The following is a 12177-nucleotide window of genomic DNA, read 5'->3' as shown; positions in this document are numbered from 1 at the left end:
CCGCCTTTTCTGTAGTCTGCCTTGACACTCTAGTCTCCTTGGCCTCCCGGAAAGCTGCTTCTGTCCCCTCATTTTGGTGAGACCTCTGGTGTCAGTTTGGTCATCCCGTCTTGTACCATGGTCTGCAAACGGATCGTCAAGTTTATTTTATTTTTCTCCTTCTCAGTAATCATAGTGATGCTTCTGTTTCATGTATTGTGCTGTTTTCTAGTTGTCTGTGATAAGAGGGTGAGTTTAGACCCACTTCCTCTCTCGTGGCCAGATGCAGAAGACTTCCTGATACGGTTTCAATTCATTTTTCTTGTTTTTATTGATATTGGTGTCATGGAGAATTTAGAGACGATGTCCTCATCTCAGCCATAGTTTGCATTTTATAACTCTTAATAAGAGAGGTTAGTTTTAGCTAAAATCCTCTGTGTTTTTGTCAGATTTTTTTCCTATATGGATTTTGATTCAGCCTCACAAGGCTCTTGCTGAAGGAAGCTAAGCGTTGTCTATCTTGAGTATATCTTAGCTGATTTCCAATCTTCTGTTCTAATTGAATGTCTATAAGTAGTTTTTACTCTAATTCTAACTTTCAGAATAAGAACATTAGGACTTAGATGAGCGGTACCATGTTACGTCTGGCCTTCATTGTATTCTGCCAGAAATCTGAAAGCAAATGCAGCTTCAACACCGCGATTGGCTTTGAAATTCAGGCACCAGATGGCGCCTCCCTGTCTGAGGAGGTGCTGCTGTGCGTCCCGAATCCTGTAAGTTTTCTTTTCCTTGGAGAATGTTGAGTTAAAAAAAAAATCTGTAGTTTCGATCATTCCCTAGTCGAAACTCTATAGTTTAGTGTAGCTATTTCAAATACACATCCCAAGAGACTGCAAACCTATTTTAAATAGATAACAATATCTTGTGGAATAATCTCATGCTAGTGCAATTTAAATGAACACTATCTTTCATAGACTAAAACCTGTTTTAAAATTCTATCTATAAAAGAGCAGAGGGAGAATTGTAAACGTAAGATCATTCTGTTATTTTCCTTGCCATGTAAAAAGTATTGTTCTTAAAATCTACTTTATTAGCTCCTGAAGTCATTTTAGAAGGGGTCCATCATTCTGTTTCAAAGGTCATGATCAAGAATGGATAGACCCACTTGGTACTAGAAGAAGCGTTCAATAGTGCTTAGTTATACTCTCCCATACGACCCATCTCCTCTGAGGTAGAAAACTAAAGTCTACCTAAAACTGTCAAGCAGCTGCTCACTTCCTGGAGTAAAGCAAAGCAGAAGCTACCCACGTTAGCTGAACAGTGTTCAACGCGAAGAGGGGGAGCCTGGTGTTGGGGGATGGGAGCAAATGCCCGTGGGCGCCTTCTGGACTTGATGCCCTAAGTCCGTTTTCATAAAGTCATGTTGATTCTGTCTCTCAGATTTCTTTGGCAGCAAAAGCCATGATCCAACGTGATCTCTAAAAGCATAATAATAATAATAATAATAATAAGAAGAAGAATAACAACAACAATAAAACAAACCCCACATGTGAAAATAATAAAACCAAACCAAGCAAAACACAACATAAAAAATGCACTGAGAAGTAAGAATAATTTTCCATATTAAGTTACAGATTTCTTCTGCACCACATAGTAATTTCTTAGTTTCTTGATGTTGGAACGAATGCGCTTTGGCCTGGCCTGTGAGGTCGGTGACAGTGGGCGAGCGTGCTCAGGGCAGCCCTGGTCGTGCGTGGGCACAGAGTGCATTGTGCGGGAGCGTTGTCCAAGTGGCATGGAGAATTTGGAGATACTTCAAAGGGCATTTAAAATCCATGCATTTCAAATTCATGATAAGAAAGATTGTGTTTTCTAAAGAAACAACATTTCGGGTAAAGCTTCACTAAGACTTTCACTGAGCAGCATGTTAGCTGACTTCAGGGAACAAGCACACTGGAGCTGCACTGCCTCTGTGCTCTGTGCACACGAGAGGGAATGAGCACACTGGAGTTGCACTGCCCCTGCCCTCTGTGCACACGGGAGGGAACGAGCACACTGGAGCTGCACTGCCCCTGCCCTCTGTGCACATGGGAGGGAACGAGCCCACAGGAGCTGCACTGCCCCTGCCCTCTGTGCACACGGGAGGGAATGAGCCCACTGGAGTTGCACTGCCCCTGCCCTCTGTGCACACGGGAGGGAATGAGCCCACTGGAGTTGCACTGCCCCTGCCCTCTGTGCACATGGGAGGGAACGAGCCCACTGGAGCTGCACTGCCCCTGCCCTCTGTGCACACGGGAGGGAACGAGCACACTGGAGCTGCACTGCCCCTGCCCTCTGTGCACACGGGAGGGAACTGGCCTCTGCCCTCTGTGCACATGGGAGGGAACGAGCCCACGGGAGCTGCACTGCCCCTGCCCTCTGTGCACACGGGAGGGAACGAGCCCATGGGAGCTGCACTGCCCCTGCCCTCTGTGCAGACAGGAGGGAACGAGCCCACTGGAGCTGCACTGCCCCTACCCTCTGTGCACACGGGAGGGAACGGGCACACTGGAGTTGCACTGCCCCTGCCCTCTGTGCACACGGGAGGGAAGGAGCCCAATGGAGCTGCACTGCCCCTGCCCTCTGTGCAGACAGGAGGGATCGAGCCCACTGGAGCTGCACTGCCCCTACCCTCTGTGCACACGGGAGGGAACGGGCACACTGGAGTTGCACTGCCCCTGCCCTCTGTGCACACGGGAGGGAAGGAGCCCAATGGAGCTGCACTGCCCCTGCCCTCTGTGCACACGGGAGGGAAGGAGTCCACTGGAGGTGCACTGCCCCTGCCCTCTGTGCACACGGGAGGGAACGGGCACACTGGAGGTGCACTGCCCCTGCCCTCTGTGCACACGGGAGGGAACGAGCCCACTGGAGTTGCACTGCCCCTACCCTCTGTGCACACGGGAGGGAACGGGCACACTGGAGGTGCACTGCCCCTGCCCTCTGTGCACACGGGAGGGAAGGAGCCCAATGGAGCTGCACTGCCTCTGCCCTCTGTGCACACGGGAGGCAGTACAGGCTGCTGCATGTCTGGCGGTGGTGCCCGGAGATAGCAAACATTTTATTTTATTTTTAAAATATGTTTTTATTGATTTTTTTGAAAGAGAGGAAGGAAGAGAGATAGAAACATCTATGTGAGTCCGGCCAGTGTTGCTCAGTGGTTTAGCGTCGATCCTGCACCAAGAGGTCGCCTGTTCGATTCCCAGTCAGGGCACATGCCCAGGTTGTGGGCCTGATGCCCAGTGGGGGGCATGCAGGAGGCGGCCAATCAATGCTCTCTCTCACCGATGTTTCTGTCTTTCTCTCCCTCTCCCTTCCTCTCTCTGCAAAATCAATAAAGGAAAAAAAATTAATTAAAAAAAAAAAGAAACATCAATGTGAGAGAAATATCCATCTGCTGCCTCCTGCATGCCCCCTACTGGGGATCGAGCCTGCAGCCCAGGCGTGTGATCTGACTGGAATTGAACTGGGACCTCTCAGTCCTTGGGAGGACGCTTGATCCACTGTGCCACACTGGCCGGGCAAGAAAGCAAACTTTTTTTTTTTAATCCTCACCCAAGGATATTTTTCTATTTATCTCCAAATAGAGTGGGAGGGAGAGAAAAGAAGAGAGGGAGAGACATTGATGTGAGAGGGACACATCAACTGGTTGCCTCCCCCACAACCTGGACCAGGGCTGGGGATGAACCGCAACTGAGGTACATGCTTTTGGCCTGAATCAAACCTGTGACTCTTTGGTCCGTGGGCCAATGCTCTACTGCTGAGCCATCTGGCCAGGGCAAGAAAGCAAGCATTTCAAAGAGAACTGTGTAGCTGCTGCTGATTTGAACTAGCCTGACCCTCCTGTAATAGTTTACCTTTTAGTTTCTTTTCACAGATAGTCCATTTCCATCCTCTTCCCAGTCCCCCCTAACCACCCAGTCCCGGGCCCCTAGACCGCTCAGAAAACCAGCTCTGCGTGAGAACCCTCCAGTATGTCATTACAATGATTGTCACTGTGGTGATGTTATTCTGTGGGAGGATCAGGAAAATTAGTCTCTGTGTTTTGGTGTACCCCAGAGCTCTAAAATTGTAGCAAAGAGAGTCAACCTAAAGCCAAAGTCAACTGCTTTTAAAGCTATGCATTATTTTATCCAAGAAAGGTGACCTACTTACTGCAGAAAGTGAAGAAAAGAAAAAATTCAGGCTTAGCACTTCCTGTCCCATCTAACCTAATTTTTTTTGATTAAGGCATCATGGTGCACAGACATCCCGTCATCTGTTCTTATTGAGCCTTGTGGGCTTCCGGGACTGCGGCGTGGGTTTGTGTGCAGGTGCGCCAGCCCTCTGACAGTGCATCTGAGCCGCCCCGTCCGAGAAGTTCCCGGAGCCCTCCCTCCATGCACGTGAAGGAAAGCATGCTTATTCTGATTCTGTGAGTCTGAATTCTCTGAGCCTTACTGGACTCTGTCTTGTTCTTACCCTTTGACTTTGGAATCTCAGTCAGCTTTGGATAACAGCTCACTGGAAAAGAAGACAATCAGCCTAGCTGCGTCTCTGACAAGACTGCCACAGCGAACGCGGCTGCTTCCTTTCCACGTCAGCCGCAGCTTCTCCCGTGGTGGAGGGTTTGATGGAAGGAAAGCTGATGGCCGAGGAGCAAACGCTGGCTTGGGCTTTGTGAGGCGGGCTGGACGCTTCCAACACAGCGATGTTTCCAAAACCGTCGAGACTCCATTCACTCCAGAGCTTTTGAAAATCAGTGATGGGTACAGAGTGGCCAACTTGTATTTTTTTCTAAGTGAGTATGTTAAATAAAAGCAAAATCTATTTATTCGATATATACTTATTGAAGGTCTGGTCACAGTCAGGCACTAAGCTAAAATCTTGGGCTCCAATGATGAATTTCTTTCCTTGTGATCTTATACTTTAGTTGGGGTGAGGCATCATAATAAATATAAAGCTACAAATGCGATTAGTGCTGTAAAAATATGCACACCTGCAAAGAAGTCTAATTTAGCCATTTAAAAGTTAAATGTGAAGGGACAACCCGTGTCATCACCCTCACGACTAACAGGTGTGATTACCATGTGCTGGGCACTGTTCTGGGCATGTTGTCTGTTTAACATCACTGGTCCCACACAACTGTATGAGGTGCGTAATGCTATATTTTTATGTTAAGGATGTTGAAACTGAGACAGAGAGATTACTTAACTTGCTCTTAGTTTTATAGCTTGCCAGTGATACAGCCTGAATGAAGGTCAGTTTTTATAAGTATCATCAATTCGACTTTATGCAAATCTGACTACGTACATTGTTCCTATTAGTAGCAGAATGATCGAAACTTGAGACCAGGGCTAGTTGTGGTCCAGCAAAGGAAAGCCGGGCTTTGAGGTGGCTTTTCTGATCAAGATGCATTGGGTGGGAAGGTTTAGTATAGTTTTTTGCCCAAAGATGGGGAGGAGACTACATTGTAGTTAGAGGACAATTTTATGTTTCTATTACCATAGTTTTAAATGCATTTTCTTCGTGTGTGTGTATGTGTGTGTGTGTGTTTATTTTTAAATCTTTATTGTTGAATGTATTACAGATGTTCCTCATTTTTCCCCCATTGACCCCCTCCTCCCCACTCCCGCCCCCCTCCCACCTTTTCCCACCCTATTGTCTGTGTCCATTGGTTATGCATGTAAGTTCTTTGGTTTATTTCTTCCCACCCCCCAACCCCTTTCCCTTTGAGGTTTGTCACTCTAGCAATGAATTTGTGCTTCTTAATCCCTTCGCCTTTTTCACCCATTCCCCCAACCCCCTTCCCAACTGGCAACCAACAAAATGTTCTCTGTATCTATGAGAATGTTTCTGTTCTACCTGTTCATTTTGTTTGTAGATTCCATTGTTGATACATATGTATTCATTGCCATTTTGTTTGTTCACATATTTTATCTTTTTCTTCAAAAAGACCCTTTAACATTTCATATAATAACAGTTTGGTGGTGGTGAACTCCTTTAACTTTTTCTTGTCTGGGAAAGTCTTTATATGGCCATCGATTCTAAATGACAGCTTTGCAGGATAGAGTAATCTTGGTTGTAGGTTCTTGCTTTTCATCACTCTGAATATTTCTTGCCACTCCCTTCTGGCCTGCAGTTTCTTTTGAGAAATCAGCTGACAGCCTTATGGGAACTCCCTTGTAGGGAACGGGCTGCCTTTCTCTTGCTGCTTTTAAGATTCTCTCTTTGTCTTGAACCTTTTGCATTTTAATGATGATTTGTCTTGATGTGGGCCTTTTGGGGTTCATCTTGTTTGGGACTCTCTGTGCTTCCTGGACTTGTATGTCTGTTTCCTTCACCAAGTTAGGGAAGTTTTCTGCTATTATTGTTTCAAACAGGTTTTCGATTTCTTGTTCTCGCTCTTCTCCTTCTGGCATCCCCAAGATGCGAATGTTGGCATGCTTAAAGTTGTCCCAGAGGCCCCTTACACTGTCCTCATTCTTTTGGATTCTTTTTTCTTTTTGCTGTTCTGATTGGGCGTTTTTTGCTTCCTTATATTCCAAATCGATGGTTTGCTTCTTGGATTTACGTACTCTACTATTGAAGCTGTGTAAATTATTCTTTATTTCAGTTAGTGCCTCCTTCATTTCTGGCTGTGCATCCATCATTTCTGACTGGTCCTTTTTTATGCTCTTGAGGCCCTCACTAAGTTCACTGAGGTTCTCACTAAGTTCATTGAGCATCCTTATAAGCAGTGTTTTGAACTCAGCATCTGTTAAGTGGCTTATCTCCATTTCACTTAGTTCTTTTCTTGGAGTTTTGTTCTGTTCTTTCATTTGGGACCTGTTTCTTTGTCTCCTCATTTTGGCTGCCTCCCTGTGTTTGTTTCTGTGTATTACTAACGAGTGGTATGGGGCTAGCTGAGACCAGATGCTGCTTGTTTGAAAGAATTTAGGAAAACCTGAAGCAGGATCCAAGACAGGCCAATCCTGTGGGTAAGCAACTGGCAACAGCTTGGGTGGGCATGGAAGTTGGGTGGGGCGGGGCATCAGGGAGTCACCAGGGCGGGGCTGCCAGTGTGAGCCAGGTTGCTGGAGTCCCAGATATGGTGACTGTCTGCCGCCTCAGGGAAGGGCTCACCAAAGGAACAAAGGCCTCTGACAGCACGTTTGTCCCGGAGAAAGCCCCCTCTCTAGCCCTCGCTCCAGTGCCAAACAGCTCAGTTCTTCCCTGTGTGTCTCTGGTGCCCCTCGAGCTGCCTCCGCTCCGAGCTTAGAGGGAGAGAGTCCGGTAAGTCTGTGTGCGGGCCCTTTAAGGAGCTGCCTGGGGCTCCAGCCGCCTCAGCCTCCCTTAGCCTCAGTTCCCGCTGGTTTTTCCAGCCAGAAGTGATGGGGATTCTCTTCCTGTCATAGGGACCCTGAGCAGGGCATCTGGTGTGGGACGGGGACCCCTCAGTCCTCAGGGAGGATCTTCCCAGCCCTAGCCGAGGTGTCCTCCTGATTTTTATCTGCCACACGTGGGTGTGGGCCCAGCCCGTCCCCTCCGCCCTCCTACCAGTCTCAATGCAGCTCCTGCTTTAATTCCATAGTTGTAGGACTTCCATTCAGCTTGATTTCAAGCAGTTTTGAATGATGGTTGTTCTGTAGTTTAGTTGTAACTTTGATGTGGTTGTGGGAGGACGTGATACCACATATACCTACCCGCCATCTTCTTAAATGCATTTTAATACTATTAGTATAACTTTAATCTGACTCTTAAGGTATTTCATTTTTGCCTTTTAACTTATTGTAAACAAATTACAGTGCCCCCAGACAAAGGACAGCATGCTGAGATATGTGGACCATGCCATGGTACTCCTATTCCAAAGGCAGTTTGGAATTTCCTTTGTTTAAGAAAGTATTCATTCAGTGACTCGGTTTGTCTGTTTAAAGGCAGCTAAGACTAAATCGTACAGGAGAATGTCCCATCTCGCTGCTGGCTGGACCCACGCTGACTATGGTGACAGCGATGATGAGGAGCTGAAGACAGGAAAAGCATGAACACTAACGTGAACACTGAGGCTGACGTTAGTGGGAACTACTGGTGTGAAGGGAGTGGGAATTGAGCGCCAGGGTCCTAAGGATGAAGAACAACCTGTGTACCGGGCCGTTTCCAGGTCCCAGCCCACTCATCAGCTCCAGCGGGAGACAGTGATGCTTTCTGACAATGGCCGGGGCGTCTCACCACAGGGGAGCCACTTTCAACTGACATCAGCAAACTCTTAGCAGGCCTTGCTTCTGAGAGACCTTCAGAAACGACTGCTCTTCCCAGAGGAGATTGGCAGCGGTGATGGCGACGACATGGTCAAGGCCGTGGACTAGGGACCCGGGGCTGGCCTCCCCCGGGGCCACCACAACGAGCCCCCAGCAGGGGCAGTGCCAGTTCATCACGCAGAGCCCAGAGGTGGGCTGGCAAGTTAGCTGTTCCCTATGGCCACGCCCCGTGTGTACTTGTGTCTGCTGCGGGCTATACACACGGCGGTGCAGCCCAGAGCGGGGCCGTGAATCCAGTGGGCCATGCAGTGCTGCTTCATGGGGGCAAGTCCAGCTGGAGTGAGTTCATGCGACATGATGATTTCAGTTTCACCACATTACCCTGCTCCCTGGGCACCTGGGAAAGGCCAGCACGTGGGCAGCTGTCAGAAATCCCGACGTGCACACAGAAACGGCTGGCGAAGCTTTACATCAACACAGCACGCTAGACCTAGGAAAATGTCGGTCCCACTGCTGGGTGAAAAACGTTAATTAACGAGGAAAGGTTGATAAAATGTGTCTTGGAAAGACGAAACTGCTGGAATATCTTTCTTTGTGCTTATTTGTACCTGCATGAATATAAAGTGCCGTGGCTCTTCATCTTTAATGCCTTGGGGATTTATAAGCATATTGCTTCAATAAAACTCGGTTCATCTGTACCGTACGTGGATCAGATATGCATATTTAATTACCCTGAAAGTAATTTACTCGTACAGATGGCAGCATTAGAGGGTCTTACTTCAATTTAAATTACTTTCATTGGAAAAGGAACTGTTCTTTAGCTATAATTTCCCAGTAAAAATTTTACTTTTATAACATATGGAATATACCTGCCTGTAGTAATTATACGTGAATAATCCCACATATGCAAAATAAACATTATTGTAAAAATTTGAAGCAAGTCACAGGGAGTAGTATCATGACAAGATAATCCAAGGGCCTTTCTGATAGATGCACACACAGCTCAGGGTGCTGCAAACTCTAAACTTGCAGCCAAAGTAGGTAAAGGAACTTGGGAAAAGCAGCTACTTTGTAGCTGAAAACAGTGAGCAGTTTCCCTGGCAGCACAGTGCAGCCTGGCTCCTGCTCATTAAACCCCTCTGGCCTGCGGAAAACTGCGGCCCTTCTTCCTGCGGAAAACTCGAAGGTCGGAAGATGACATGTGAGCTATATCCTGGGCAGACCTCAGGGAATCACAGGATATGTTGTCCCCTTGCAGGGACTTCAGTCCTTTGGTGGGCCCTCCTCTAGAGAGGAAAGGCTCCTTCCCATGGCCGCCCGTGTCCTCTGAGATGCAACCTTCATCCTGTGGAAGCCAGGACTCAAATAAAAAGCATCACATCTCAAGGCAGACCAGTCCCAGAGAAGGACAAATGGCTCATAGCAGAATGTATTGATTATCACACAGTAGCTGGGTATTAAAAATTGGGAAAATATAAAGGTTTTGCAAAAGATACTGTTTTCTCTTATGAGCTTATAAAAATGTACCCATGTGTTTATTCCTTCTCCACTGCAAGTACTTCTTTATTGAAGCCTGTATCTCAGAGGCCGCACGGTGCCGTCCACTGCTCCGGTTGCCATGGTAAGCAGCAACGTCTTATTGAAAAGTAAAAGGCCACCACCCACGCAAATGGCTCCCGAGTGGCCTTAGCATGAGCTCCCTCCCCCCACCTTTTTTGAAAAAGGCATCCTGATTTTTTTTGATAAACATGAATTTTCTCCTTCTATACAGCATGACAAAATCTTTCTGCTGCCTTTTCTCAAATCTGTCTTTTAAAATAATTCTATCCACTAGGGGCCACAAAGAACAGAAACAGTCCAGTCTGATCAACAGAAGCTAAGGGAAGGAAATGCAAGTGGGGGTCCCACTGCAAACTCAAAATGCATTTTACAAATACTTTATATTTTATATATAGCATAGTTTATAATGCTTTTTCATATACCTGAATTTATTTAATAATCCGTGCTATGTTAGTCAGCCTTGAACGTCTTTGTGATTCCACATAGATATGTACACACACACACACACACACACACACTAAGCATCTACTATGACACTTGGGGGATTATATTGAAGGATTCACTTTGAATATTGAAATGAGGACCCAGACAGAAGGACGTGGTGGTGGTATGTGAGTGCTTGGGGTGTCATGATACAGTATCTCTGCGATGTGAAGCTGTGTCCATGAAACACAGTTTCAAACCTGCCTCGTGTATCTGCATCTTTCATATGGACACCCACATGTGCACACGCGGGCTTGCATACGTGCCTGCGTACACACACACACACACACACACACACGGACAATGAATCTGTCCTGGTTGTTAATCTGACTGCCATACCTCAGTGTGTGCCCTGTGAAGAGAAAGCCTCCAGCAACAGTGAAGAAAACACCTTGGAATAAGCCCCCGTTAGCCAACAACATCCAGCCTCTTTAACAGACAGCTCACAGTTTCTGACCTGCCGCTGTTTAAATGTGTGCTCTGTGCGCAACAAGTCCGGCCTGAAAACCACCGGGCTGGACTGCTCCCTCGGACCACGTTTCCCTGTCATTTGAAGTGAGCTGAATTGTTATTTTCTCATGAAGACCAAACAACGTCTACCATTTCACGAAGAAGAAAAACCCAGGGCAAGGTGAGAAAAAGAGATAATGGTGAGCAGGGGGAGAGGAGTGTCTCCTAATCACGCCGCAGACTCGCTCCGGTGGGCCCCGCCGCGGCGCTGCCACAGCAACAGGCCGGTGACGGCAGCCACGGTGACTCAGCAGGGACCAGTGAGTCCCACCACGGTGCCTCGGGACACGCAGGAGCGACATCTATGTTTAAGAAGAAAAGGAAAAGAAGAAGATAGGCGTTTGAACAAATACGTGCAAGGTTTTGCTTTACTTTTTCTTTCCTTCCTGTTTATACACAATGAGTTGCCAGGGCGTGTCCCCCAGATTCCGCCACGGGCCCCTGTCTGAGCGATGGGAGGCAGCAGCGTGCTCCCCACACACGGGAGCCTCGGCAGCAGACACGCACAAGGAAGCCCTTCCAGCGCCGTCAGTGAGAGGAAAGGAGGGACACTCAGGATGGAGCAGAATTAGCGGCTCGTTCGAGCTCAGTGGCCTCCCCTTCTTATTATAAGTGACCGCCACCGGAATGAGTCCAAATGCCCCATTAAGGAAAACTCACCTGCTAAATGGTAGAGACAAGGAGGCAACAGAAAGTATGACTGGAGGGCTTGCTCCCAACCATAGGAAAGTAACTAGTGTGCTTGGCCCACACCAGGGTCTGTCCAGAGATGCCATTAACCCTCCGAAGGGAACAACATGTGTACTTCCCTCGTTCATTTACTTGTTCCTTCATTCAAATGGGGTTCATTGCTTCACAGGAAAGTGTTACATGCTGTGGACATTTAAGGAATAGGAAAAGCCAGTAGAGTAATGGCACTGTGAGAAATTGGACTCTGCTTGTCATGGAGAGTGGGGACTCCTTCGTAAACACGGACAAAGGTATGAGCAGCCTGGCCTGGACACTGGAACTCAACGTGGTGCTGCGAGTCGGCCCGACGACAGACTGTGAGTGCTGTCATGACGTCCCACGTGTGGCTCTTCATCCTCGTCGCCCACATCGCCCTCTTCTCTCCCGTGGACATCCCTTCTCGCACGGCCCTGCGTGGATTTACTGTGTCCTGTTCCACTAGCACAGCTTCAGCTCTGCCTCTGTTGCGGAAGGAACATAACTGCAGTCTTGCATTTCGACAACAGTTCATCATCATCCAGCCCCAGACCTGCCCCTGGTTTTCGGGTTATAGAATCAGGGAAAACACATGTGATTCAGGGGGCCACATGCTACACCGTTAGATACTTAGAAACAGATAGACAGAGTGCTGAGGGCTTGGGGCCGGGGAGGCCACCCTCTAGGA

The sequence above is a fragment of the Molossus molossus genome, unplaced genomic scaffold, assembly GCF_014108415.1.
Source record: "Molossus molossus isolate mMolMol1 unplaced genomic scaffold, mMolMol1.p scaffold_m16_p_20, whole genome shotgun sequence".
Taxonomy (NCBI): domain Eukaryota; kingdom Metazoa; phylum Chordata; class Mammalia; order Chiroptera; family Molossidae; genus Molossus; species Molossus molossus.
Note: the sequence above shows the minus strand (reverse complement) of the source record.